The 27146-nt window shown below is 41.2% G+C and overlaps 1 protein-coding gene and 1 long non-coding RNA gene across 2 annotated transcripts in view; both read right to left on the reverse strand.

Moving 5' to 3' along the window:
* CACNA1C (calcium voltage-gated channel subunit alpha1 C) overlaps positions 1-27146 on the reverse strand; it is a 467253-nt gene that overhangs the window by 276886 nt on the left and 163221 nt on the right. The window lies entirely within an intron of this gene.
* Positions 502-26860, reverse strand: LOC138104408 (uncharacterized). The gene is made up of 3 exons (XR_011148056.1): positions 26785-26860; positions 1597-1640; positions 502-1089 (listed from the first exon to the last, which is right to left on the reverse strand). It is a non-coding gene; the product is annotated as an uncharacterized lncRNA (long non-coding RNA).

A 27146-nucleotide genomic window follows, 5' to 3' on the forward strand; every position in this document is an offset into this window, starting at 1 on the left:
CCCTTCTGAAATAACCCAGAGTTTTCTCAGAGAATCAAGGAATTAAATGCAGGAATTAAAGCTCGTTTATTCTGGCACCATCTTTGTTAACTCTTGAGGGCACGCTCTCACAGGTTTTGAAGTCTCCATGCCATGGTAATCAAATGACCTTGAAATATTTTTTTTTTTCCTTCTCTTCCTTTCCCTCCAGTTTTTGTTTTCTGAGTACACTCTGAAATTACAACCACAAAAACAGTTGTAGAAATTACTGGGTGCTGTCAAATTTATTGATTTGACATTGGTCAAAAGAAGCGATAGGATGAAATGAAAGAAGTGGGTGCAGAGGTCCACAAGAATCCTTACTTGTGATGCACAGAAAAAGTGAATGCTGGGAGCAAGAGGCACCATCATTCTCTAACATGACTTGTACTGGTTTTGAAAGAAGAAACTTGAGCTACTTCCTGTCATCATCTGTCTGGATCATGTGTCGAGGAGATCTAACCTGTTACAAAATGTCTGTCTAAAACAAGTATATTTTGGGGTTTTTTTATGTTACTATAAATAAATAAATGGAATTCTTATTCTCCTTTCAGTTCCCACCACACCATTATCTATGTAACAGGCACCATTGTTGCCAAATGACCTTCCTGGCAATCTTGGCAAGAGATAGAATTATTAGCCCAGTAATGCTAACTTCTTCATGATTTATGCCAAGGCAGCTTTTACTATTGCATACTTCATCCTCTCAAAAGCATACATTGAGTGTGAAAAGCTCATGCACAGCAGTAGTACTAAGCATACTTCAGAATAGATTACTCGAGTGTATTTTAGTCTTTCAGGCAACATTTCTTTTTTAAAAGTCACTTTAGAATGAAGTCTTTGCTGTATTTACCACTGTATTAGAGTGCAATTCCAGGTAGTGACATAATCAGACTGTTGAGCAGATTTTCCAGAAAACCGCTTTGCCACAGAATCAAACCAGACATAATTATGCCAAGCACACTCTTAGCAATAAAGATTCAAATATGTATCTGTGAAATGATGAACCTCTTCTTGGCAGGATTCAAATGCATCTCGAGGTGCTCCTGCTTGGATAGCTATAACTTGATCCTATAGAAAATACAATCAGTTCATAGCTGCACACCAGAACTTCCACATTCAATGATTAAGACCTTCCTACATCCCAAGCCAATTAAAACATCTCCTGCTATCTTCACTGGGACCACAGTTGTATGGCATTGAAGCAGTAATCATTTTTTGCCATCTCACATCATTAGCTCTTTTCTGCTTCAGAGAAAAAAAAACCCATGAATTTTGCATTGAAGACAGCACTGATCCCATCACCAGTACATGTCACACTTCAGCAAGTCCTTCCACTGGGGACAAGCCCTGGGCAGCTTCCACACCTGCTCCAACTCCTTCTCAGCACATCTATTAGAAACTTTGACCCATAATTAGCTCAGGCAAAGCCCCAGCTGCAATTAATTACTGGATTCTCCCGTATCCATGTGCACACAGGAACACACACACGGAGCAAGCCCAGCCAGGCAGCACAGCAATGCTTTGCTTGTTCTATCTCCCAGCTATCAGTGCAATAGAACATTGACAAAAACTTACCAAAAATCTACATATATTTGAGAAAAACCCCAACCAAAAGCTTCCTGCAAGAAAACAGAGAGCTTGTTCTTAAACTTTGATTCAGCTAGGACTAAATGTTTTCCTTCCTCTGCCTAGGATAAGTTCCAAAACAGGAATTACTAGGGTCTGAGTTTATTTAAATGTCTTGCACAGATGCTAAGCAAAAATACCTTTTGATAGGTATGCGTAAAAGGGGGAAAAAAAAAACCAACTCAAAGAGTTTTATCCACATCAGCTTTTTTTAGAGTATTTTTTCCCCTAGAGAGGAAAATTTCATCTGTAGCTCTATACAAAATCTCTCCTGGTTTCTCTGTGATATTTTGTATATCAATACATATAAAAACCCCATGAATTCATTATCCTGACTACAGCAATGTTCAACCAATGCATCTAAGATAAGAGACCACAGATTGCACACACTTTTGTGGAAACACAGAATAGGCTTGGGAAAAAAAACAAGTCTCTTGATTTTTTTAAACTTTAACAGAGAAAAGAAAGAATGGAGGAAAAAGGTAAAATGTGATGTAAAATTTCATTTGAAAATATACAGGCCTAAATAATAATGGTGGATCCAAAAACCTCAAGTGCTGAAAAAAACCCTCAGAAATCTGATCTTGGGTATAAAAATAGAGGTTTTGGATCTTAGTAGCCAGATACTGGAAGAGATACTGGGAGATAGTGAGCCCTATATTCAGGAATATCTCTATGAACCAAATGGAAAGAACAATTTCTGCCCTACTGGGGCTGGTGATGTCATTTTTCTTTTATGAAGACACTTGCCACTACATCCTCTTAAACTCCAAATTTCTGACAACACCAGAAGCTGCAACCACGCACCTCATGTAAAACATTAGTTGAACATGGTTAACCACGAGATGGGAGTAAGGAGATTCTCAACATCAATTATTTTTGCTCTGGTAAAATTTGACAACTAAACATTGATGTTTGGTGCTAAGAACAGGCAACTCTGCAAAGAATCCTGACTGCTCCTCAGTTACCTTGAGAACTTAACAGAATTGCTACATATCACCTGGACACACAGTGAAGCCCAGCACATAATTAACTAGCAGTATTAACCAGAGGGGGAGGAAAGAGGGGTGTTGTGGTTTCTGTTTTTCTGCTCAGAAAATGATATTTCTTCTGTTGTGCATATATTAAAAGCCATTAACAGATGTCAATCCCAAGTGTAAATGATGCAAGAACATGGTCTCCTCCTAAAGGCACGGGCAGTAGGTCTCACTCAGGCATTGTTCCACTAAGTAAACTGCTTCATGGCTCACTCTTGCACTTCTACAGATGTTTTCATTTGTGTCCAAGTGTCAGAATTCACAGCCTTCCTCTATTACTGAGACTAAAAGGGAGATTTGCTCATGGTCGACTTTCAAAACTTCCTGTGTTTTGCCATGCTCTGTCTTGCACAAATGCCTTTTTAGCAAAATGTCTGCAGGCGAGAAGTTTTTATAATTATACTTTGTCCACAGGACTGAGCTAGTGTTTCTGCCCTTTTTCTGAATTACATGAGGAGAAGAATAGAACACTTTCCTGTGTCTTTCTGCAGAAAGATTCTGAGCAGCTGTAAAAAAATTATTACAGCTTGAAACACGGATGGCCATTTAGCTGAATTTCTGGCATCATCGTATTTTTTGATCCATTAAGAGTGAGTGATAGAGATTAACCTAAATGGAAATCTGCACTTCCAATCTGCTCTGCCCACTTTTCTTTACATTGCTCCAGCAGCAGTACTGTGGGATCACAGAGTCAGAAGGCCAGGAAGAACCTTCAGAAGCCATTTATTACAATGATGTTCATCTTCTGAAAAGCACAACTCCCTTTTGGGTTATGCAACAATTATGTGAATAGGGGCCAGAAACATCGAGGTCAAGTGCTATTAGATATAACCACTGCTGACACTTTCAGGTTCTTTGAATTCAAGAGTGGCATGACCCAGAGTTGGAAAATCACTAGTTTATTTCATCTCTTTAACCATAATTTACTCCTTCTCCACGTTCCAAGGGAGAATCAAATATACTTACATCATTTTTAACAGATGTTTGCTTAGTCTTTTGGAAAACTTCCAATGAATAAGACTCCACAGCCTTCTTTGGCAACATATTTCAAAGCTTCACCATCCTCATTGTTCAAATCTCTGTCCTAATATCTAGTCTGTACTTCCTGTCTCTAGACTAAACATTCCTAAGCTGCAAGTCATGCTTTGATCCTTCTTCCTCTGCATTCTCTGCAGCTGGTGCACACCTCCTTTAATGTGTACGACCCAGGACAGCCTCAGTGGTTCATCTAAAGCCTCATCAATGCTCAGTAGGGTTGAAGGGTTCTGTCCTTTCTTCTGCATCCTGTTTTCCTGCTAGCACACCCAAAGATGGCATCTACTCTCCTGAAAATAGCATAAGGGGCTATGTGGCTCTGTGCTGATTTCCTAATATCAGCTTCCTTGCCTTTCCTGTCAGAGATGCATCTTGCCTTTGCCTCAACAATTCCTGGATGCCAGAAGAGCCATTTGGGGCCCCAGCCCTTAGAAATATAATTTACTCCTGCTGTGAGCTTCTTATGCCAGGACTAGAGCAGTTCCCAGCCTACACCACAGCAGAGCTGTGTCCTCCAAGAAAGAACACCAAGCAAGCACAGCCTAGAAGGCAGTGGAGGCCCTAACATTGAGTGGGAACCAAAAAGCCAACAGGTTTCTAGATACATTAACTCCTGTCCTGGTTTTGACTGGGACAGCTGATTTTCTCCCTGGCAGCTGGTACAGTTCTGTGATTTGGATTTAGGATGAGAACAGCATTGATAACACACTGATGTTTTAGTTGTTGCTCAGTGGTGCTTACCCTGAGACAAGCACTTTTCAGCATCCCAGCTCTGCCAGTGAGGAGAGGCACCAGAAGCTGGGAGGGAGCATGGCCAGGACAGCTGACCTGAACTGGCCAAGGGGATATTCCATAGCACAGCACTTCATGTTCCATACATACACTGGGGGGAGCTGGCTGGGAGCTGCTGATCACTGGGGGGACAGGCTGGGCATCCACCAGTGGGTGGTGAGCAATTGCATTGTGCATCACTTGCCTGTCTTGGGGTTTATTCCTCTCTCTCTTTCCTATTCTTATTATAATAATATTTAACTTTATTTCAATTATTAAACTGTTCTTATTTCAACCCACGGGTTTTACCTTTTTTTGGATTCTCTTCCCCATCCCACTGGCTGGGGAGGGGGGAAGTGAGCAAACAGCTGTGTGGTACTTAGCTGGTGGCTGGGATTAAACCATGACAATCTCTAATGCATTCCTATAGCTGCAAGGCAAATAAAATGGTAAATCACACAGCTGTGGGTTCGTTGTATTCTTCTATCTACAGAAGGCACATGCATACAGGCTCCAGAGCTGCCAGAATAGTGATTGTGTAACTTCCCAGGACTAACACTGCAAGCCTTGCTGAAGTGTTTGCTGCACTTAGTGCTTCTACATCTTCTTTTGGGAAATTAAACACAAAAATCTAGGACGCTACAATCTTACTTTTCAATATTAAACATTCTTTTGCTAGGAAATACAGACATTAATCATTTCAAGGGAATTTGAGCTGAACTGTGTGTCTTTTTTTGGGTAAGTGGTAAGCTAGTGAAAGATGCAAGGTAGTACCTCAGCTGTGCAGTGCAGGGAGCTTGATACCATAATCAAAAACTTCTACATTTCCTCACCTGCTGTATTCCATTATAGAATCTTAACAGGAGCTTTGGCCAGATATAGATATTCTTCTCCTTTTTCCCCTGTCCTTGCTCCCTGACATCTGTCTCTCCTCATTTTTTTTGCCAGAAGGCAGAACAAATAGTGTTTTCCTGGCTTGTTCTGAACCACACAGCCACTTGCTCAGCTGAGGCAGGCAGCCTTCTCTTGACTTCTCTGAAAAGTTGCTGTTGCTTTGCTTATCATACCTTTAATTTAGAGTAATGAAGCACTTTGAATATGTGATTATGGACCTATAAAATCAGACCTTCCAAAGCTTTAAATACCTGCTGGAGCCCTCTTATATTCTTAATGTCTCTTATCACATTAAGAGGTTCAGCTGCAGCTCCCATCAGGACTGGCAATATTTCAGCAGCCCTGAGCAAGCCTTTGGGATGACTGCTGTCAGACCCTGGGATAATTTTCATACAGCTCACACCATCAGTGAAATGACCACACTTATTTTTCAGTTTCTGAAATGAAATAAGGAGTTGCATGGCAAGTGAACTTTCCCATGGGAGTTTGGTGAACAGTGTGTGGCATCAAGAGCAGATACAAAATGCAAGTAACAGTGGGAATCCAAGCTGTGCATTTCATAGGCAAACAACAATAATTGTACAGTTCCTTCTTGAGTTGTCCAGTCCTGTTCCTGTCCGTGGATTTCATAGACACTAAAAGCAGATGCCTGAAAAAAAGTGTTCTTTATGAGCTAATTCACAGATGCCTGTGAAGGTACAAAAACTCCAAGATATTCAATAGGTAGAGAAATGAAGCATAAAAAGAAACACCTTTCTAGGTTGTACACATAATCCAGAGTAAATCTGGCAGTTACACACTTGATTCCTGTCTGCAAGAAGTGATATTCTGCAATTCTGCTTTTAAGTCTCTGATTTTTTTTTTTTTTTATTCCCGAAAAGAGGAAAGCCTCTTTCCTCCTCTTCTGTATAATCCAAGGGACTATGCTAGAACTGTTTCCTTTAACTGAGTTTGGGGCAAAATCTATTTTTTACCAAAAGCATTATGAGACCTGTATATAAGTGCTACATGAAGGACCCAAAAATCAAAACAGTTACTATTCTGGAGGAAAGGTTTGGGCTTCTCTCTAACACATTCATCAGTAGAGGAGAACCTGATGGCTTTAATCCTTCCAAGACTTCAATAAAGACATCAAAGCTCTAGATCTCATGCTTACTCCATGACCTTTGCTGGAGAGAACGAGCAATGATCAACAGCAATAGTTTTGCTTCACTTGAGCAGAAGTAGTCTGGGAAATTGCTCTTTCACTCCCAGAGTCCTCCTTGGAGGAGTTCTCAAGAATGCAATCTTTCCTCCACATTAGGCACTGTCTGCACCGAGCTGCTGGGAGAGCCAGTGAGATAACAAACCCTGTGGTGCTGGCAGTCTGTGAGCCAGCCCACAGCTCCAAGGCTCCTTTTGATCACATGTAAACAGCACCATCCCTCAGCTTTCTCAGTGCCTCTCTGAAAACATCATGTGGAGGCACAGTACCTACCTACAGCTCAACAACCTACACACCACTGAGTAACAGTGGTAAGAAGCAGCTTTTTTCTCTCTTCTCAGAGACATTTGTCCTCAGATTTTCTAACTGGGGTTTATTTAGTCCCATCTGCATTCCTTAAGACATCACCTAAACAGCCACTGGAGCAAGAAAGCCCAATCATGGGCGTGTCTAGAGAGAAACGGGACCAGAGAGGAGAATATCACCTAAGCACCTGTAGATGCTGCTGTGGTTGGTTATCTTAGAGATCTGTACAGCTGGAAGCACAAATCAGAGGCACTTCCCTGCAATACTCAGCTTCCCATTACAATCCTCTCCCTGATACAGAGCTGAAGGTTCCTGTTCAGAAAAACGAGTTTTCCTGGGATTATTTTTGGTCAGAGTAGAACTACCATTTTCCCTTGTCCAAGCCTTCCTACAACACCCAGTTTTCACTGACACAGCTAATGATGTCACAACTTTCAGAGCAGCTCAGTCAAGATTACACTTAGAAGAGCAATAGCTGTTCATAGTTTCATTAGCTTCAGAACAAAATTCAGTGCTTTTTTCCTGTTGAACATTTCCTTGACAAATTTTTACCCACACACAAGCACAAATAATGAAAAAATACCAGCAAAACCCAGTGACTAAAACAAGCAATTCCTTTCTCCATACTGGAAAGGAACTGACCAAGACCATTAATTTTTAAATATTTCTGAGATATACAGATATAACAGCTACATAGACTATACAAACACTTTAGTGGATGGTATCCAAATTCCACAGCCACAGATGAGAGTACAAAAACCACTAAGTAATATGTGAGAGTCCCACTGCAGTAGTCCCAGAGGAAAGACAGACCCTTTCATCCTAGAGAAATCAGTTTATAGTAACTAGGTCAGATTACTGGCTAGAAAGGGATTACTTTTAGGAACCTTATGAAAAACAAAGTTGTAAGCAGAGTCAGTGGTTGAGATTTATGCCTCCCTCGTGGTAGGGATCAGTAGAGCCTCTGTAGTGCCCTTCATCAGAGAGTGTAAGCCAGAAAAAGTGGACCCAGGGAGATTTGCTGTTATTCAAATATTTAGGGAATGTGCAATTCCATAGGATCAGGCTGCAGTCACTTTCAGACTCAACCATGCTGCAGATGAACCGCCAGCTACTGAAGCTTCCAAATAATGACTCAACTCATTAAAAGAAAATCAGTCACTATCAAAACCTCTGAGTAAGAGCTCAAAGAGTTGAAGACATCCCTCTCTTCCTTGTGGCTTTACAAGAACTGGAAGTTGGTTCATGGCAGATGAGAGTTTGCTTGCTTAAACACAGCTTAAGCTCAGAGGTAGGAGGGAGAGGTAGAAGTCAGTGTATGCCATTTTGGCTTTTCCTGATGAGAACCAATCTGATTCGGGACAACTCTGTTGGAAAGTGTTTTATTTATGACTGGTCCAAAGTTATCATATAAAGCCTTCTGCTTTTCCAAATGGATCTTGTGAGAGGATTTTAATAGCAGTGACCCAAGAGGGATAGGTTACAGTGCTATTAATACCTTAGAACACGAACATCTTTCATGTAGCAATGGATATTTGGATATTGTGGACTTCTTTCTCTGTAAAGTGCCAGCTGGGTAACAACTTCAGGAGACCAGAAAAGAAACACATCACTGTTTTGCAACACAAACTTCTGAAACCCCCCTGACTAATTTTCTCAGCTGTTTTTATCTTTCATAGCTAAAACTATTTACGGATTAAAGTAATTTTGCATAAATATTTGATGCTAGACTTCATTATGAATCTGGGTTTAGTAACAGCAACTAAGACAGAACATTCCACAGACAGCATTTTCCAATACAAAATCATTTAAGCATCTGCCGGCTGCAAGAATAAATGTCTCAACCAACTTGTCAGAGCCTGTCGGGCCTATAATTATGTTCTACAGCATTAAAAGAAACTACTTTTGATTGTGTGGGTATGAATTGCAAAAATAACAATACCAGATTACGAAGGCTACCAGCAGAACAGCCTCAGTGGGAATGTGCACAACGTTTACAGGCTGAGGGCTCCTTATCTGTTGTCCCCTCTGATGTGTGCAGGCTCCTTGGCAAACCTTACATCTCCTGGGCCATCCAACTGCACGGGATTTCCGCTGCAAAGCTGACATGCACCTCCCTGCTGCAGACTCCAGTACCTCAGCACACCCTGAGAGCCTCCAGCCTGCCCACCTGGCACTGCCACATCCTCAGGCTGCGGGTCAGGCCAGCTGCTTAGCGAGAGTCCTCCAAAGAGCACAGCTGGCATTGGCAGCGTAGGATGGGGCAGTATTTCCTGTCTGTGGCAGCACAGCCACCACACACACCCAGTGGATTATTTGAAATCCTCACTGCAGTTTCAGCCTCACTTCCCACCCAAACTCCTTGGTAACGTGGCTTTGGGCTGTTGTGGCACTCTCAGACTCATCTGTACCCCAGACAGCTGCAAACATTTAAATACACACAAGCATCTTCCTTACAGCCTATTTCTAACGAGGCATAGGGTTACAAGTTTCAGTATTTGCTGACTTCAAAGAACAGGGGCAAGGATGCTTCTAACAGCGTTAATTTTAAACTGAAATAACACCATTTTCAGCTCACTAATCCAAAAACAACTTTTGATGACCAAGCTTTAGGATTATACCTATGCCCAACCTGCATTTCTCACTTTCAGCACTTTCTCTTTGTCTCCTGCAAGAATTAATAGTTTTACTGCTTGTAAGTAGAATGACAGTGATATTATAGATACCACTTATAAATGATAAAGTATATGTTAATTATACGGATAACAAATCTACTTAAAAACAAATTTAAATTGTAACTCATTGAAACTAATACAACTTTAAATACTTAATCTTCTAACATTTTAAAAAAATCAATTTCTTACATTAAAACCCTCAGTGTTTGCAAATCTCAAGAAATAACCATAATTTTTAGTAAAAAAAAATATGAATGTCAAGCTATGCTATTAGAATGTCTAATAATAGTAGACAAGTATTAGCTGGTCTGCTATTTAAGCCCTTTAGGAAAACTAACCTGCAGTTGGAAAGAAACCCACCACCAAACCCAAAACACATTAAAGGCTTATGCTGTCACATTAACATCAGGTGACATAGGAAAAGTCATTTCTATGATGCCTCCTTTAAAAAAAAGGCACAAAACTATGTTAGGCAGCAGACAGCGTGGAGTTCTGCCAAAACCCCCACAAGGCTGTAAAACGAGCAAAGAAAACTCCAACCTCTAATCTTCATCTCCAGGCTGTCATTCACCTGGAGCCTGGTTGCTCTTCCACAGAATTCCGTGGGAAAACCTCAGCAGCTGACTTCAGTCAGAGTGGAATTAGGCTGCTAACATTCAGCACCTGAGAGCCATCCTTGTCTCTCAAGAGACAATTATCACTCAAGACCGGGTCCATATGGTCTTGTTTTGTTACAGTTCTGCACTAAGGGAGGTTGTCTGCTTTGTTATAGGGTGCTTATAAAGAGATAAAAAAGGCTGTTGCAGGGAAGATAATGTGTAAGTCAGAACTATAATCTCTATCTTGAACCAAGAGAAAAATCTATAAAAGTAACTGCACAAAATACATATAAGAAAAAGATTTTACTTTCTTGAGAGTTGTGTTATTCTTTGCTGTGTTGGCTGGATTTTAGTCTTGGCACATAGTCAAAACACACGGGTCATGGCTACATTACTCACAATTTCATTTTTGTTGTTGCATCACTAAAACAAACTTTTATAGTCTCACATACAGCTGAATAATACCCCTTTACTTCTAAAAAGCCCTAATAACTAACAAAAAACCAAACCAGTTTTAAGAAACTACAGTAGGAACTACAAGTCTCTGACCAGCTTAAGGAACACAGTGCTTGGATGGGGAAGAAAGCCTTTGTCCTTTTAGCAGCAGCTGAAGAGGTTAATTTTATCAAGCAGTCTGATTTTTGGATGAATCCATACCTTGGGAACTGAGTCAAAGGTCATTTGCAGGGAAGCAGCCCTCCTTTACCCTTACTGACCCCTGCTCCATCCACAGCCTCTTCCCATGGCATCTAATCCATCCTTCCCAAGACTCTTCCTACCTGTGTCAAGCACACAAATCACCAAACACATCCCTTCTCACAACACTGCAGAGCTCTGCCACTTCTGCCAGCGCTGGGGACACCAGGAATGCCTGGTGACAATATGAGATGCCATTTCCCCTAGTGGCATCTTCCAGGCTGCAGCAGAAATGGCAACAGGAGTAGCAGACAGCACACTCAGGCAGGCAGAGAAGAGTTGAAGTGCTCAGATAACATATTCTGCTCAAATATGCTGCTATTTCCTGTCTCCTTTAAGTAAAATTTATTAAGTTGGATGGAAGTGTTTTCAACCAGCCACCAGGCCTGCTGGCATAAGTGATCATAGATGTTTTATTCCAGGAGAAACTGTTCTTCCATTTTGTCATAGGGGACTACATGAAATGCATCATGAGATTCCCAGCTTTTCAGTAGAGAAGAGAAAGGATCCATCTTTATTAAAGGTCTCCATCTGAAATAGTCACTGAGACTTTTTAAAAATTATTTTCCAGATTGGCAGCAAATGAGAAACAGTTCTAAGCTAAGACTCCACCAATTATTTGAGACATCTACATGGAAGTAGATGAATCTCATTTAAGCCACAACTGCTCAACCCTACACTTAAGGAGTTGGCCAAGGAAGTACAAATGGATGCATTGGGTTAGAGAGGAATCCACGATGAATTCTGTTATTTGTTTAAACAAGATTGAGATTTCAGCAATCACTCAGAAAAAACCTGAAGTGGATCAGTGAAACAGTTGAATTTTTATGTCTTATCTTACTGGACAATGGTTCTATGTGAGACTTTTTCTAGAATATGAGGAATAAAACCTTTTAGAGGTAGTACCTCAGGATTTTGTTTGCTTCAAACTGGTCTCTTATTATGTTAGACTTAGGTCAACTGAGTTGTGCACTGGCATCAACAGACAGCTTAGATTTCCAAGAAGCAGCTACATTTCCATTAAAACTCATAAAAGGGCATAAAGACCACAGGAAAATATCTCTGTTTTCAACTGTGCTGCAGTCAAACTGACAGAATATAAAGAGATGCAGTAGAAACCAAGAATGCAATGGGAATTTCTCATTTTATTGCTTGTGCAGCTGTGTCTCAAGGGTATTTTGCATGGGACCTAGAAGCTGAATGTTATTTTGCTACTAAAAGTCTCATTAGGAAGGTAGGAAATGTACTAGTCACACACAGAGAAAAAAGCACCATCTGGGCAGAACTCTTATTTCTCAAAAAAAAAAAAAAAAAAAAAAAGAGGATGGCAATTAAAGTAGAGATGGGTGACCTTGGCTGAAATATTTGACAACATGCAAATATTCAGGAAAATATATTCAGGAAAATGTATGACTCCAGCACAGAAGTAACAGAAAGTCACAAAGTGACAGCCACAGAGGTTAAGAGAGAACGTGTGGCTGTTGGGGAGATGGGGTGGGTGGGAGGAAAAAAAGCCAAAAAGGAAAGGTAAAGCAGCAGCAGTTTGGTTTGAGAGCTGAGAGAGATGATGTAGATAAAGCTGATTGAACAGATACATTTAAGGAAGGTTCTCTTCTGACTAGAGAGACCACGTGTGGTGTAAGTCACTCACTGGGCACACTGCTGATACTGCGCTGAGGATGCTGTCATGCCATCCCTACCAGCACCTGCCATGTGCTACTCTCTGTTTACTACAATTTGGGCAAGTCAGGTTTCCTTCTGTTCTGGTAGGGATACATATAAATTACTATTGACAAGCTGAAGCCTTGATTGGTGTGAAATATGGGGTTTTGCAATGCTGCAGAGCAGACTGAGAACACTGAGGCTGGAACAGTGTAAACAGACAAGAACTAGTCAAAAATGGGAAGTTCAGCATGTCACTTGATATTTCAGCACTGGCTTTTTTATCCAAGTAGTGTGCCAAAATTCAGATGAAAAGCCAAAACATCATGCATGTTTTGTAGAACACGAAGTACCAGAAAATTTCAAAGGCAATATATATTTTTTTTAATTGATATCACATTGAAACACGAAGCTATGCTTTGAATAAAAAGCATTTTGTTTTGCATGGAATTTATGAGTCTCATAACACATTGCAATGGTCAAACAAAGGCTATCAGAACAGAGGAAGCCCAAAGGAAAGGCCTAAGCCAGGAAGAGAACAGGGACATGCCCCAGCTCAATAGGAGCACTTGCAAGGGATGACAGCAATTCAGGTGAACAAGGATTAACATCAAACTAACCTAAAAACTTTTTAGTTCAGCAGCTTCTACCTCTAAAGTAAAATGTCATTTTCAATTCAAAAAAAAAAAGCAAGGGGTATAAGCAAAACTGTCATTTCCTCCATGAGAAAACATGCTATTAGAAAATTGCTAATGCTCTGGGGGAAAAAAAGGGGGTGTGTACATACGTACATGTGTATTTAATTTAATATTTAATGTGCATTTTATAATAAATATTTAATGTGCATTTTATAATAAAAATCTTCATACATAATCACTTTCTCAAAAATCTACAGGGCAGAACAGCTTCCTGATTGCAAAGGAAGGAGGTGGCAGAGAAGGATCAAGCAGGGCAGGCACACGAAGGGGGCTGTTGCTTCTTCCCTGCCCAACAACTCACAGGGGAGAGGAGCATCACTGTGCAGCCTTAGCCCAAGCCACAGCTGCTGCCAGCTCCAGGCACAGCATCTCCCCCAAAAAGTGTCTCCCTCCTTTACAAGGGTGTGACTCCAAAACTGCTGTTGCCAAGATCATCATCTTTCAAACAGCCCATCTCCAGACACCAGCAAGATGGGTTTGGAACTGGCTTCCTCTGATGCATCTTGTGAGTCACCCAGAAGCCTCCATTTCCTCTTGTTTCAGATGTTTGTTATTAGCACCAAGCCTCGGTTTTGATCAACATTTGTTTTCACTAGATGCTATTTTATACTGGGCCTTAAGATTTTTACTAATTTCTTTCCCCTGGAAGATTTTCCATGTTTCTTTTCTGTGGAAAAGATGCTACTTGTTGGGATTGTATAGGGTACTCATCTCCAGTTATGTAAGAGAAGGTTGTGAGCCCTCTCTCTCTGATGTTAGAGTTAGCTTTTTTGTCCAGTCATGATTCCCTTAAGTAATCTCAGATCATATCAGCCCACAGACTGAACAAATCTTGAATGGGAGCAGGTATTAATATTCAGGTGATACTTGCTTATTTGCAATGCTGGTCTTTAAATTCTGTTTCTTGAAAGGAAAAAGTATTTAAAAGTATTTAACTTGGCAGGGCTGGAAAGCCTTTGTTTTGTTTCAAATCTCTCCAACACTTCCCCTTCCCTATTATTTATTCTGTGTGTGCTTGGAAACACTTATGTCAGGCTGGCTCTTAATTCTGCACAGAGGAAGCAGAAGGTGAGGCAAGTCAGACAGGATCTGAGATTTCATCTCCTTTTCCTTACTGGTGACAGCAACAGCCCTTACATAGTGCTCCAGATTAATGGAATTTAACAGACAGTGGTCAGATGGAAGGTATGGGTGTCAAGGCATTCATTTTATCCTTCTCTGGGGTTGTCACCAAATAGAGAGGTTTTTTTCACAAGCAAGAGGAAGTTAGGGCAAACTTTAGTACACAGAACTTTAACAGAAAAAAGTATAGCAAAAGAGATTTCTTGAAGCTAAGTGGACCAGGCTAAATTTCAGACATAAAATGCCATAGAGTGAAATGTGTTGCCCCAACCTCAGACCCCTGTGGTTCTCTTGGAGTCTTGGTCTTCAACAACACACATTCACACTGAAGTTATACCTAAATTTAGTAGGAGCCAAGAAATAGCAAACTGAATTAAAGACAAATTACCTTTTTAAATGTTAGGTAGTTTTCAGTGAGGAGGGGGGAAAAAGTTCCTATTTTTTTTTTTTTTTTGGAAGCTGTAGCTTTGCCTGCACAAGGGGCCTGCTCTGTCATTATGGAGTCAAAGGGACCCTCAGCAACTTGTAGCAACAGCGAGATAATGTGGTTATCTCGTGGTACCAGAGAGCTCAGTCCTGCACTAGAGACCAGAATTCCTCAGCAGGGTTCAATCAGATTCTGGTTTTACCTCTGCTGGCAGAGAATCTCAGGAGCATAAAGCTGGGCTCAAGTGCAACCCCTGCCTCTCTGGGCAGCTGCCTAAAAGTCAGCTTTGCTCTGTGCAGAGTCTGATCTCCAAGCACAGCTACGAGCAGGAAATCAGGCATCTCCTTGGTTAAATACATCATGGAGCAGCTCTGTGATCGAGCAGCTCTGTGGCAAAGCTCATCAGCATAGCCCCAGCTTGGCAGTGTGGCAGACATGACACAAAAAAAAAAAAAATTAAGAAGAGCACCGCATGTATTTATCCAGATACAGGACTTATTTAAATACACACACCAAATTATCTCTCTCCTTGCCCAAGTCCTAACTTTACTGCAACATTATTAATACATGACATGTGCTTGTGAATCCACCTTAGGACTTCATGCAGCTACTGGAGAAATGGATCTGAAATCCTACCATGGCCTGTTTTCCAATGTGAAAGACACAAACAAAATGGGTGAAAAATCTGAGTTTTCGCATTTAGGAATATTTACCGAACAGTTTGAATATTCTGAATGAACCTTATGTAAGAGTCAACATGTTCAAACAGCCAGAAATAGGTCTGCAAAACTTTAGTGAGCAAATTCACAATATTCCTTCGAGTTTTATTTTTAGCCCATTAAAGGCTGTGTGTTTTGCCTACTTCCTGCAGCTTTTGTTTCCTTCCAACAGTCCAGAAAACACCAATATCTCTAAGGATTTAAGCAGAATCCTAGGGTAGAGATCTACACCTCAGTGTCTGTGGTGTCACCCAACAATAATGGAATTATTTCCATTTATTTTAAGCAAAACCTAACCCACCAGAAAACCTTACCAAAGCATGCCCCAATTAAGTTAAATAAGCTCCACAAGGAGGCATTTTGCACTTGGAGAAGGAGATATACATAGTATTTTGCTTATTGTCTCATTACTGCATTTCTTGAGCAAATGAAGAAAGAGTAAGAGACCTAAGCAAGTGTGGCCATCCAAGATCCTCCACTTACTAACTCCCTCCTCCTTTATATACCATTTTTGCCTAAAATATCCAGACATAATGATAAATTAGTAATTTTCCCGAAGAGTAGATCCAAAGTAGAGAAGGCTTGCCCAGAAAACAAATAATTAAAATGAGAGGTTGGATTGAGGAGGACAGAGCCAACACAATCATTAAAGAAATAACAAAACAAAACAAACCTCTCCCTGCCTGTAAATCACTCCAGCCTCCAAACTGCTTTTAGATGCAGCCTCACCTAGAGCTCATCAAAGCAGGCCATTCTCAAAGTGACAAAGGCATTAGCAGACCACACCCCTCATCTTCTCAGTTTCTATTTCCAGCCCCACTAGCAATGCTGGGAAGAGGAGGATTTATAGACAGTTCTCAGAAGATCCTGCATATTTTCAGATAAGTAGCGTTCATAGAGAATTGATTTGCAGCACACTCAAAAGTAAGAAAAAACCACAAAAAAAAATCCATAATATGAGGAGCTTATGTTCCCCTAGAAAACAGTAATTGCATTGGTTACTAACTGATGTACTGTAATGCCTAGATGGAAAAGTTATCAGCAGGTTGTGAAAGAGAAGAAAGAAAATTTTCTAATAGTTTATGTTAGTAACACCTGCTGCAGAGTAAACAGCAGCTTTTGCTTCAGACATTTTTAAAGTACTTTATGAAACACACTTCCAGAAATCACTGCCTTCTTCCTTGAAATCTGGCACCTCTGGGGTGCAAAGTGACCATAGCAGAGGGACTAACTGCAGGTAAATGAGGAGCTGGCTCAAGGCAGACTGAGCTGCACACAGGTAGGAAGGAAGTCAACAACCTTCTCTCAAAAAACACCTGAGACAACACAAAATCCCTGGCCATGGTATAACCCTGAGTGGAGCTAACCCTTATCCTGCTCAGCTGCCAAAAGAAATAGAAAGAACCAACAGAAGCTGCTGTAGTTTTAACACAAAATCTTCATCTTGGCAGAGGGCATTTTCCAGCACATGCTCACGTGGAACAGTCTGATGTCCCCAGACATGTCATGAGAGTTCTTGAGAAACGTGCCCTTCCTTTGGGAAAAGGGGCTTTAAGAAGGTTGCAGAGTTCGATGTGTACACCTTAATTTATTAAAAACATTTTCCTCTTACATTATACCTAACCTTTTTCATAAAAGTCTCCATTTTAGGAGCACATTATGAACAGTGGGATTAGAAAAGTGGTAAATCTGGGAAATGGAGCAAAACCAGCTGTATGGTGCTAAGCCTGGGCAGAGGGGAACTGCCGAGGTTCCACACATGGGGACTTTCCCAGCAAGGGCATGGGCTCAGAATAGAGGTACTGACCCACCAGGAACAACTGCTGCAGAGCATTTTAGGACTAGAAGTGAATACAGCTTAACTTCCCATAAAACAAAGCAGGGAAATTCACTTTCCTGAATTAGAATATGAATGGTATATATATGTGCATGCGTACGTGGTTGCTGTCCTCGTGAACTGCTCAGAGGAATTGCTGACAGCCAGAAATTGATCCTGTGTTCTGCTGTTAGGTCTCCAGCAACTCAGGAGGTCCAAATGCAAGGGACCTTAATTCAATAGTAACTTGAGCCTGAGGAAGCTGTCACTGACACATCTGTAGTCAATGCACTGGGAGGTGGACAGTGTAATATTTTATTTTGCTATCCCCAGATTAAAATTTGGAACCAAGTCCTTATGCATTTTCTTATTCTGCTGGAGAGGAGTGATTGCCAGGCTGCATTCCCCACAACATGTATCCCAACATGGCTCTGCTTTGCCTACCTTCATGACATACCTTAAGTACTCATTACAATTTCTGAGTGTTTTGAACATTTATTTTATGTGTGCTGATGGTAATCTGGGGACAATTTGTAAACCAAAGGGCACTTTCTGTTTGTATTTAAAATATTTACAAAAAGCAATTATTTTAGTCCATTAAGGACATCATCTTGGGCAATTTATTCCATTCAGCCACATAACAGGGGAATTCCCTTCAACAGAGAATTGAGCAGGGCAGGAGTAAGGAATGTTTTACTGTTCAAGGCTAGAAATTTCTTCAAACCAAGGAAGAAAACAGTACACATTCTGGCTTGTGTTAACTCGCACTATTATTTCTTTTATATACCTTTTTCAAATGCAATTTTGTACTTGACACAAATTGTCCCTTAAGCAGTTTTGTCAGCAGGTTCCTATGATGCTTCCATTGTCACCCTTTGTTAAGTATTTTCTTGCCATTTCTGTCAGGGAAACAGGTTTGTACATTCGTGTTGGCGGGACTCCTGACTAAAATCCATAACTATATTGCCCAGATTAAATCCCTGATCCAAGAAGCACTACCTTCCAAATAGTTCCTGCAGCTGGAAGGCAGCGAGATGCCCTGTCCTTGTTGCCTGGGCTGCAGATTGTCTGACCCAATTTCTTCATTCTTGTTAATGCTCTTCAAATCCTCCTTGACACCTGGAGGAGCCCTTTCACTTGCCACTCAAGCAAACTATAATCTTCTGGTGTCCCTATAAGCTCTCTCAGGCTTCTGCTTTTTCCACTTGCCCAAACAACACCAGACTAATATAAAAACACACACAAAATGCACATGGATAACACACACACACAGAGCTTGCCAAATTTAGATGTGCTCGCAGGTTAAATCCTGCAGGTATGGATATAATGTTGTTTGCCTGATTAATGACACCCAAGTCCAGGCATTTCCTTCTGAACGCTGACAAAATATTACAGGTCAAACCTGTGCTCTCGGTGACAACACCCAACAGCTCAGCTGGAATGGTTGTGCTGAGGTTTAAATTAAGCCTAGCACGAAACAGTCTGGGAACTTTAGAAAAATACCACAGCTCAGCAAGCCTTTTGCACACGTGAAGTTAGAAAGCCACAATCGTAGCTTCCCCTTGCAACTAATCATAAAAGCCAAAACTGTATCTTTTACCTGAAACCTGAGGGCAATTTATCCTTAGGAAAAAAAGCAAAAATAGGAGAGAACCCATGCAAAGGGCTCCTACAGAGCGGTGGGGTCAGCTTCCCCTCACTCCCAGAAGGCGGACTGAAGTAGCACATTACATCAGTGCTCCTCTTTAGCCAAACCCAGCTCCACCTTCCTGCCCTGGCAGGGGAGAGGCAGCCCAGCCTGGAATGCGAGCCTGCCGTCTGGGCAGCCCTGATGCTCTTCAAATAGGTGATAGCATCATAAGAAAGCCCTGCTACGAATGTGTAACCCAATAACAGTGTCAAAGGCTTTAAATCGGTCAGGTTGAGCTCGTGTGAGCGCTGCTGTGTCTCTTGAATAGCGCGGCCAAGGTGGCTGATGAAGCCAACAACCTTTAAACACAGCTGGTAAATGCTCTCGTCAATAGCGCAGCTCTCAGTGCTGACAGCACAGGGGGTAATTTCCCCTTCTCCCCTTCCTCCTCGTTGTGGGTAATTGGCATTAAGCATTTAGACACGTCAACCGACAGCAAATAAGCCAGTTCAAAATTTTGCCGATAAAATTCAACTTGCCTGCATTACATTATCAACATTTTTCCTCCCAGCAACGATCGTGTCTCTTTCCATTCCCATTCCTTTCCTACTTGTGAGGCCACAGTGTCATTCACAAGAGATTCCCGAGAAGCATTGACACAGATTTTTGGGCACCCTACTCGACAAATGCTCTTTCCTCGAAGTTCAGAGTGGCCAAGTTGCATGAGCCTGGTTTACACATCTCAAAAATCCTCAGAGAACAAGAGAGCCTGTCATTCCTCTCTCCAGCAAAAATATTGGCCTCTCTAGCTATTTAGGGGTGCAGATTCACGGCTTGCTAGCTTTCTTAAATACCTGTCCCCCCAGGATGGTCTATTAATCTTCTTTCAGCTAATTACTAAAAAAGCTAAAAATTGTTTCTTCTCTCTGTCCATCCTTCCCTTCCCACTTTCTCTAGATTGCATGCACAGAGACCACAAAGCATAAAAGATAGCTGAGCATCAGATTTGCATACCAAAGCACTCGTATCTCGAGGATATTTCTACTAACTCAAAAGCAAACCCCTCTTTCACTAAGCAAACAAGGATTACTTTAAAATGTTCACAGGTGTACAAGTTACTGGAATAAAGGATCTTATCCCCACCTGGCATGGAAAGTGTTGACAATGACAAAGAAAATAAATGCATAAGCCTTCAAAAGCGTACTTTTAAGCACTTCTTTACTTCTGACAACACTACTCCCAGCTTTTTAACGCTGGAGTGATTTCTTCATCTGTTTGCCAAGAAACTATGGCATACAGACAAGTGCCAGTTTTATCACCAATGAATAAATCAGGTAAGACAAATGGAGTAGCTCAACATAATCTTGCCTTCTTGGTGACAAAGGCGGTGTTTGAGTCTTCATTTATATTTGTGACGCCTCGGCTGTCACCAGGACACACACATTCACTGGTGGATGTGCCCACACAGAACAGGCACAGCCACACGCGCTCAGCTGCAGGTTGTTAAGCTGCTTTGAGCACCTGAGACCTACAAGTGCTATTAGCAGGTTATTCACGCCAAGCCCTTTCCCCCAACACAGCCATTACCCCGTTATCTCACCGGGATTATCTCCGCATTAAATTACAGCAGTTGCCCTCCGCAGCGTCCCCAGCTCACTGCTGCGGATCCCGGGCACTCGGCATTTCTGGAGTCTGCACTGGATAGAGTTTCACTTTGTGACTATTCATGTTTATGTATTTTACAAAGATGACTTCCATTATTATCTCATTTTTTTATTTTAAAGACAGCACTGCAGCCAGCGATTTTGGGAGCTCGTTCGGGCCGTATTGCAAAGGTACCCAAAGCTGCTTCAGACACCTCTGCTTTGCAGTGCTGGGCAGGGCACACCCAAGCAGGTGAGCTCCCACCTCACAGAGCCCATACTGAAGCGTCTTCACATCTCTGCCCGTGTTCAGTACTATAAAAGGAAGGAAGACACTGATTTTTAGCAGAGCTGAGTCAATTTTTAACTAGCCAATGTAGTGCTCCTTATTGCTAGGATATTCTGCATCAATGAGGTTGAAATCTTTCATAGAAAAGAGAGCTAGTTCCCAATGGAGAGTTTTTACGACCTGGATGTAACTTCTAGGTCCCTGTATTTCTTTGGGAAGCCATTGAACAACATTTTAACAGGTGAAAGATAGATCGCCAGCATGCAATTCAATTTTATTTAGTCACAGAAGTTAAAGAGGTTCTCTCTCTGATACTAAAACCTGTGACTTCAAGTAGCCTTGTGCCAAAGTCAGTGTAGAGACTTGCAGAGATTAATATTATCCCATCCCAATGGCAAGCCAGTTTTTTCAGCAGCTGTGAGGAGCCCTACAGAGAATGTACACATTTAATATAGCAGACTCCATAATTTTCAAAAAAAATTATATATAAACATGCCTGATCAGCCCCCTGCAAGGAGGATATAATTGATATTAAAAGTGGTAACGCTGTAGGCTCAGATGGATTCTGATTACACATTATCAAATATTTAAAACAAAAGACTGTAGGCTCTTGTGCAACAGTAATGCGGGGGGGGGGGGAATGACAGTCTTTCCTTTTAAGTTTATACACAAGCATTTATTTGGGTGAGGTATTACTTACTGTACTAAAAATATGCATCTGAGCAGTTGTAGATATTACAACAGGATTAAAAGAAAAAATTCTGAGAAATTCAGGCTCCATTAGGGTCACAGCATTCATTGCAGTGGCAGGGGTCATGCTACACCTGGGGTCAATGAACACAAAAGAACCCCCTGGACACGCTCAGGAAAGATGATAAAAAAGTCCCACCATTTAGGGTGGGACCTCAGAGACAAAATTCAAATACATTTAAGTAGCAAGACACTAAACAAGCTGCAGGAGCTGGCATATCATAGACACAATTCATGGGATGTGTTACCAAGGAGATAATGTTAATAGGGAAGAAACAAGAGAGTAGGAGTGGAATTAAGTAACTATTCTTTCTGCCTGCCGAGTCAGTTGTGTTCGTGTATATGGAAGGATAAATAATCTATTTTTAAAAAGCAGTCAAAAGCATAGCTCTATTTTAAATATAGTTCCTGCAAAGCTAGAGCTTTAGCTCAGTGTAAGGGTTTGTCAAAGAAAACAGCTCAGGCAGGAGGGTTGTTTTGTTTGTTCCGCCCCTCCCCAAACACCTTCTATTTGTGAGAAGACGTGTACAAACATTAACAAAAAGCAATTTTTGGTAAAAATAATGGGTGCCTGGAGCTCCCAGCACTTCCTCCTGTCCCCAGAGTGACAGCTATAGTATTAGTGTGCTCAGCCTCTAAACAATCAGCTTTAGGTGTTCTCCTAGCATACAAAAGCCCTCACGTTGCAGCAATGAAATACTGAAATTTGTCAGTCCTCGTAACTAATTATTAAATTACTGTATTCATGGAAAGACTGACAAAACAAAATGCCCTTTTGAAATGGAGATGTTTCAGCTTCAGATGGATACACAGTGCTTTTTTGTACAGAAATTGACAGGAGCTATTTAGATTTAAGGGAAATTTCTCATCCAATAGGTGGTGCTAGCAAGTTCTCTGGTTATCTAAATAGCTGATATAAGTATTTCTAAAAAAAAAAGGACAGGAAAAAAACCCCCAAATAAAACCCACTAAGACAACCCAAACCCAATATTCTGCAATAGCAGGCTTCTAAAATACACTTATCTTTACTATCTTAGGATTGTTATTTTCCTCTGAAATGATCAAGTTTCTTTTATTTAGAAATTTCTCCAATGTTCTCATCAAAACTGCATCTGATAACACCAGCTCTTGTGTGGCTGCACGATCCCAGTGACCAGCTATTGTACTTTCAAATTTCTGCTCTATTTCACATGTCCATCATTCCTTAAAGTGAAAGGGGATTTAATACTCCTACAAAATTTCATAGTGATATTATATTCTCTCTTTCAAGGCACCAGATTTTTTCTAATCTTCCAATTGTAATATATTATTGAACACAGGAACTGGCTTCTTGAGGAATGCATAAAACATGAGAACTAGGTCCAAATCACCTATTTTCAGATGTCTTCTCGTTATGTTCATCTTCCCCTCAAGAGATGAAAGGTTCACATTTATTCAGGCACAAGGCCAAGCCAAAGGTACATTTTCATGTGAGCTCTGTACCACAAGTGGGAAAACTAACTCTGGTTTTCATGAAATGAGAAAGAGACAATAGAAGATCAAAGTCGAGCCAGTTTGTGGCAAAATAGTCCATGAATGATTGGATTAAAACACCAAGCCATCCCAGACCTTGGTGGAAGAAAAAGAAACCATTGATGATATCAAAATACCTGCATTCAGAACAGAATATTTCAGCTGGTCACTAAATTTCAAAAAAAGCACTTAATCAAAAAAAATTTTAAGTCTACAATACATATAATGCAATATTTTAGATTTTAAAAATTTTCAGGTCCCAAAACATATTTTTGCTTTTTCATCAAGTCATTATTTACCATACACAAAACAACATTCTTCATATTGTTGCCCACTTTTATCATGTTTTCAACATTAGTTGGATGCCAAGTACAACTTCACAGAAGTCACTGAACTTCTTTGTCTGTGTGACTAAACTATAGCCTTCAGATACTACATTTATACATTAAATTGCCATTTCTCCCATTTCTTTCATCTTGAAATGGGGAAAATTCCTGAGTTTTCTTGTGTATTAAGTAACAAATGGCACTAACACAAAAGCAAGCACAATGCACGTCTCACAAAATACTTTGATAATTTCCCAAATGTCATTTATAGTGCTGGTTATTTATGATAATATTTCTTACCGTAATAGTAAATGCCCTTGGGCATATTTTTATTACTTAAAACTTCTTTGCTTTTGAAAGACCTCACTGCAGCACTCTGCTGTTGAATTTTTGCTAAGTGGCAGGGAAACCACCATTTTTCTGTTGGGCAAATAAGCAAAAAGCATATTGCTGAGGTTCCTTGCATCTTTTAAGATCACTCTGCCTTCCCACACTGCTTTAGATCCAACTGCTTCCGAGTATCTTTGAATCACTGGCATCACAACACCTCCCAAGAAGCAGGGAAGAGATAATGAAAAAAAAGTAATTAAAAAAATAAGAAGAAAAATCTGTATTTCAGCCATGGCTGAAGCCTTCCCCACCTCAATTCAGGGAGAAGAGGGCATTTGTAGCAGAATAAAAGACAACATGTGAAGCTTATCCTATCCAGCCAAAAGAGTGATTTAGCAGAGAGGAATGCATTTCCTGGAGTTGGAGAGGCTGACATCCCAAACCTTCCAAAGAAGCACAACCCATGACTGGCAGTAGGTTGAACGCTGTAGGTTTCAAGCCACTGTTCACGAGGCTTAATGCCAATGTTTAAGCACTTTCTGGGGTTCAAAGGGGAGTCTGCTCACTTAGCTCCTCATCCCTGAGCACTTCCCATGCACCTCAGCTCCACCAAGAACCAGCCATGGCTCTCCTGCAGGTTTATCCTTCACCCTGATCTGCTTCACCACAGAGCAGCACAAGAGGTGTGGCAGAAATATATAATTAAAGGCAAGAAAAATGAAAGTGCACCTCTTTGGCAAGGTCCACAAATGATAATTGAACCACAGTTCTCCTTTTGTTTGCCCATTACCTTCGAAGAAGACAAAAGCCCTGCAATATTCAGCCCATATTCCATAACCCCAATATCCTGAGTATTATTTCTGGTTCAGCACTTCTTCAAGATCACAGCACACTCTGATGTTGCTGCACTGTGCTAGAAAAACACCTGTTGATCTCTGCTGCACTCCCCAGCTGCTGAGCACCTACATCTTGTTCACTTCTGGGGCCTTCTGGGAGATGGGAACAAGTCTCCAACACCTTGGGGAGCAGAGCAAAGGAACTGCCTTCCTTACAGCCACGAATAGCTCACACAAGGATCAGAGCTCACACAAGAACCTGACTTAGCCTGCAAACACAGGAAGTGAGACCCAACACTATTATGCCATCAAGGTATATGTTGGTAAAAATGCTGCAGTTACCAAGTTGAAACAGCTTCATTACCTTAAGTGCTCCCAGTTTTCATTTTTGGTTTGTTGTTTTTTTTGTTTTTTTTTTTTAAATTGAAAAGTATAACTCACTCCTAACTTGTCACAAGTAGGAAATCAAGGGATGCAAGAAATGGCAAGGCAAGTTCAACACATTGTGCTCCCTGTTTGCTCCATACTGCATTATTTGCAGAGCTGTAATGGCTCTACCTTTCTTATGCTAACTGGGCTGACACTTTTAAGGTGCTCTTCATAACCTGAAGCTGTTTGAGCAGCACTTCCAGACCAAAGGCCTGAAAACATGCTGGTGTTTGTACTGGTGAAGAAAAAAAGTCCAGCATTTGTAGTGCCAGTCAGAAATCAAGGACAGCAAAGACATTTATCTACTACACCAGAGCCTTCCTGTTCACCTCAGCTCATTTGCTTTCCCTTCTGTCTGTCAAATGAACAGTAGAATCGTCCACACCTGAGAATATTCTTTACACAAAACATCGTAAGTTGTCATCAAAATAAAACAGGCATTTTCCTCTTTTATTTCTGAGTTATTGGCATCAAGAGTATTCCAGAGCCCATTCCTCTTGAGATTATCAACATTATTCTTCCTCAGGTAAGGATAAAATACATCAAAATGTTTAGAATTCTGAATACCAGTCTTAAGATGGAACCTGCGCATGACCCTGATCTTGAAAAAGCGAGACAGACAGAATGTGCCCGCAGTTACTAATGGGTTAATTAAATTCAGAAATGGTGCTGAATTCTTCCTTTGTAAATCAGTTTTAATAGTATTTTGCATAGAGCTCAATTAGCATACTTAAAATAATTGGTAATGGACTCAACTTGCACTTTCACACCACAATTAAAATGCATCTACAACTAGAGACACCTGCATCACATTACCTTGGATCTAGACAGATTCAGTCATCTCAGTGACTTAGCAAGAAACATTAGGTAGCCATGATCTCAAATGGCCTAAAATCCCTGATTTCTACAACAAATCACAAAACTTACAGGCTGAAAAGTCTTCTTTAAACCAGCAGAGACCCACATAATGATGGTCTCGCAGCCAGGCCACTGTGTATCCCCCCCTTGCCCTCTGCACTGCTAACACACAAACTGTGCTTGTCTCACGGCCTCTTTATTACTCAGGAAGCTTCTGTCTGCCAGGCACAACTCCATCCATTGTGGTGTTGCTCCACAGGGCAGACACATTTAGTATGTAATTATTCAAAGGCACCGAATTTTAACAAACCATATTTTTCAAACCAGTCCACTCTGTTAGATGGAAACCCTTTTAGCTTGACTGGCAGGTTGACAATTTGGCATCCCATCATTTTAACGAGCTACATAGCTTTTGAACAGAGTTTAATTAAAATTGGCTATACTACATACACTGCTCTGCAGTTTATAGTACAATTTTCAGGTCAGATGTACCTATTAGTACTACCTTTTGACAGTCACAGCTCTCCCAACTAAGCACACTAAACATTACTCGACAGAGGCTGCAAGAGCCACTAGATAGCAGCAAATGGAGCTGTGTGTTCATCAGTATGTACAGTGCCCTCTCCCCCACCCCTTCACTGCATTCACAAGCAGCTGTGCTCTTAGCATTCACTGTGCAGCCTATGCAGAGGAACACTTGGAAAGGGAACACAACACAAAAAACCCATGGGCTTCCCATCAACCAGCCACACACTGGAAGCACACATGTGCTGTAACAATTGCCAGCAGGCCAAGGATCAGCAATCTCAACAAGAAAAGCAAGCAGCAGCAAACACCCCAGCTCAGGGATTGCCAGCCAGGGGCTCTACTCACATGGGTGCTCGAGCAGAGGGGTCAGGGAGAGCTGGGAGCTGTTGCTCAGCAGGTGCCTGTCTGAAGGGAGGCAAGCTCAGCTTTGAGGAGAAAGGCAAGAAAGCCAGTCTTTGTGCCCCACAGTGGGGAGGGGCTCCTTCACACCCTTAATGAGGGTAATGAAGGACACCTGGGCAGCCCTCTGATTCCCAGCACAACAGTCTGGGTTCCCTGTCCTGCACAGGAGTACCTTGTTAGAGGTGATTTGCTCTAAGGAGAGCAACCTGTGCTGGCCAAATCAACGCCTGTGCTCTTTTCAGCTTAGCAGTGAGTCAGGTTTTGCAGGTAACACACCCCTCCCAAGGTCGCTCCAGTGATCTTCT

This window comes from Aphelocoma coerulescens, chromosome 1A (genome assembly GCF_041296385.1).
Source record: "Aphelocoma coerulescens isolate FSJ_1873_10779 chromosome 1A, UR_Acoe_1.0, whole genome shotgun sequence".
Taxonomy (NCBI): domain Eukaryota; kingdom Metazoa; phylum Chordata; class Aves; order Passeriformes; family Corvidae; genus Aphelocoma; species Aphelocoma coerulescens.